The sequence below is a fragment of the Myotis myotis genome, unplaced genomic scaffold (genome assembly GCF_014108235.1).
Source record: "Myotis myotis isolate mMyoMyo1 unplaced genomic scaffold, mMyoMyo1.p scaffold_m19_p_16, whole genome shotgun sequence".
Classification (NCBI taxonomy): Eukaryota; Metazoa; Chordata; class Mammalia; order Chiroptera; family Vespertilionidae; genus Myotis; species Myotis myotis.
In genome coordinates, this window is record NW_023416320.1 from 22,684,350 (window position 1) to 22,687,194 (window position 2,845).

Sequence of the window (2,845 nt, forward strand, 5' to 3'; positions counted from 1 at the left end):
CATCCTTTCCCTTTTTTCTTTTCTTTTTTTATTCTGGGATTTATTTACCTTCTATAATAGAAACTTTGTTGCCGTCACTGGAGCTGAGAGCCGGCTCCTGCTCGCTCCAACTCTGAGGCCACGGCCTGCTGAAAGCAGGTATCTGGGGTTTGTTTAGCTTCTATAATTGAAACTTTGTTGCTTTCAGAGCTCAGAGCCAGGCCGCGGCAGGCGGGAAACCTTGGCTTCCTCCATCACTGGAGCAAGCAAGCCTCCTGCTCGGTTCAGCTGTGTGGCTGCCGGCTGCCATTTTGTTGGTGGTTAATTTGCATATCGCCCTTATTAACTAATGGGAAGCATAGAGAAGGTACGGTCAATTACCCTTTTTGTCTTTTATTAGATAGAATTGGTGTGTAGACATGTGTAAATATATATTTAAGTCCAATGGAATGAAATTGCTTATTATAGGCCATGCTGGTACTAAAAATTTGCAATTTTATATAGTTCAACTTACACATAAATAAGAGAGATGAAAGAATACATTTTGGGGGCACAATATTTTATATTCTTGTCTTTTTTACTTGGATCCCCATGCCCTCTTTCTCTATCTCCACCTTATCCTGTCCCAGTCAGTCTTACCTGACCCTTCTCAATGATCCTCCTTCTATCCTTGTATCAATAAGCAACTCATTTTAACAACATAGTATGTATCTCTAGCCTCGCAGAATCACAAACAAATGTAAATATTCCTGTGCATCCATACACAGGCTAGTGACAAAACTGTTCAAATCTCAAACTTCCACATTATTTGTTTTCTGTTGATATTTATAGCCAAATATTCTCTTTCCTACATATGAATATTGCTTTTCTTCCTTGCACTTATCCTTAATGGATTTCAACCCAATTTTAAGCAGTTTCCTCCATTTTTGACATTCATTCACTTGAATTCCATTTCTCTCACATGTGCTAGAAACTACTCACAAATGATTCAATCTGTAACATGTGGCAATGTGTCACATGGATGGAAGCATAATTCTTTTCTGGATTCTTACTTTTGCCTCTCCAGAATAAGGTATTATTTTGCAAAGTTAAGTATGTGAGAAGGAATTAGTTTGTTTTTTATTCTGCTAACACAAGACCTAAAACTTCTCTGGCAAGGAAAAATGGCCTCTCAGAGCCATTTCTCTCATATCCATGTGTCATAGAAAAGTTAATAATCTTTTAGCCAATGGGTCCTATGAAAAGACCATAGAATTAATTTTTCTAAAAAATATATTTTTATTGATTTCAGAGAGGAAGGGAGAGGGAGAGAGAGATAGAAAGATCAATAATGAGAAAGAATCATTGATGGGCTACCTCCTTCACGCCCCCTACTGGAGATCCAGCTTACAACCCTGGGCGTGTGCCCTGACTGGGAATCGAACCGTGACTTCCTGGTTCATAGACAGACGCTCACCCACTGAGCCACACTGGTCGGGCACCATAGAATTAATATTATAGTGTTTGAAATCTCACAGAAGTGGCACAGCTCCACCACAGATGTGACAGGAGGCCTGCCTTCTCCCTCTCAGCCAAAAACAACTTCTCCCCCTCACCAGCTGTTGCAAATGCCATCGAGGCCCATTCTCCTTCTGGGGACAATATTTATTGTATTGGGTCATTGAGGTTTGTGCTCATCAAGATGGGCACACTGTCAGGATTTTGGGTCACTGGGCTACTCTGTACTACACTGCTCTGAGTTTTCTCACTAGAAATGAGTGTTGACAGAGGGAAAAGAATAAAAGGACTCCGTGGTCAGGTTCACGCCCCCTTTCCCACTCAGCGCTGCCCATCTTGCATGCATCCCTAGAGGCCCTGGATGCTCTTTGGCCCACATACAAAGGCCTGTTCCCCTGGGGCTGTCATCTTTTCTTATTTGGAAAGGAAAGTTCCTTGTAGTAAAATCAAATGTTCATTCCTAGGAGTCTATGGTTGAAGGTGTCTGGGATCAGCTCAGAAAACTCCTTTCCTAAGAGTTGGTATTGGTTTGCCTGGCAGGGTTTCCTTGGTGAGTCAGGTCATTCTGGTTCTTGTATGGCTGAGGGCTGTTGTTTACTTAGAAGCTGAGTCTGCCCTCCTCCTGCCTGTCAAAAGGGTTTCAAAGCTGCCGCACCAGGAACGGTTTCAGTCTACAGACTTTAGTGACTAATGACCCATGTCCTCTGCTCAGTACTGAAATCCCAAAATGGTCCTAGGAGAAGGGAAGTCAATCCTGACAGCTGCTTAGAGGTCATCTTAGAACTAAATGGCAGGAGAAATGGAGAGAGAGAGAGAGAGAGAGAGAGAGAGAGAGAGAGAGAGAGAGAGAGAGAGCCCTCCCCCCAAAAAAAGGAAATAAAGAAAAAGAGGAAAAAAATGAGATTATTGTACAGAGGGTAGCTGTTTGCAGATCACTCAGGTGTGCTCTGAAGACCAAATCTCTACATCAGCAATTAGAAGGAAGCTCTGAGCCCTCCGCCTCTTAGAAAGCAAGTGGAATCAGATAGCATGGAAAACACACACACACACACACACACACACACACACACACACACACACACACACGGGATCCTCCCTGCAGGTCTCTCTAGGAAGGAACCTGTGGGTGAGAGAATGAGGCCAGGCGGTACTCCAGGAGGCTGTAAGTTTAGCAGACCTACAAGAACACTGATGTAGGAGGCTTGTTCTATTAAGTCCCGGAAGCCCTTTTATTTTTATCTTTGGAAAGTGTGTGAATACTTATAATGCTGCTTTGCTTCCCAAACTGGACAGTGAGTTAAACAGCAGCAGCAGAGCAACAATAACAAGAATAACTACAGACGCAGCAAAAGCTCTCATCCTGGCCACC